This window comes from Mus caroli, chromosome 5, assembly GCF_900094665.2.
Source record: "Mus caroli chromosome 5, CAROLI_EIJ_v1.1, whole genome shotgun sequence".
NCBI classification, from domain to species: domain Eukaryota; kingdom Metazoa; phylum Chordata; class Mammalia; order Rodentia; family Muridae; genus Mus; species Mus caroli.
Window position 1 is genome coordinate 130,182,205 of NC_034574.1, and position 725 is coordinate 130,182,929.

Here is a 725-nt window from a genome sequence, read left to right on the forward strand (position 1 = left end):
GGACAGCCAGGGCTATACAGAGAAACCCTATCTCAAAAAACCAAAAACAAACAAACAAAAAGGTGGAAAGGACCTGAGGAATGGTGGCAGAGGCTGTCCTCTGGCCACTACATCAAGAGTGTGCACAGTGAAGCGTGTGCCTGCGGAATGACAGTTTCCCCCGAGTGGGTTCGTCCTGTCTTGGAGAGCCACATCCTGAGGATCTTGAGCAGCAGTCGGGGCTCCATGGCTGAGAGCACTTGCTGCTGCTCTCCCAGAGGACCTGAGTTTGGTTGCCGGCTTACAACTGCCAGTCACTCCAGTTCCCAGGAGTCCAGCGTTCTCTTCTGGCGTCTGTGGCCATGTGCACACAGATGGCAGACACCCTCTCTTATAGACAGACACATGAAGTAAGTGAAACAAAAGTGTGATTCAGAATGCCCTTCAGGGAAGCTCCCTAAGGAAGGCCCAGGAAGTAAAGCCATTCAGTCCTAAAACTGACAGAACGAATGCCCTGAGCCACTCCTTCCCAAGCGTATATGAACAGCAAGGACTGCCGAGAACACTCTCAGACCAGCCGAGACACCCCCCACCCCCCCACCCCCTGCCAACCCTGCAAGCTGCCTGCAGGCTGTGCAGCGAGCACCAGGGCTCCAGCATTCAGGCCATCACTGCTACCATGGGGTCACTTCCCAGCTGTGCGTAGCCACTCCCCTACATTCCTGCAAGCAATCCCAGAACCCTGG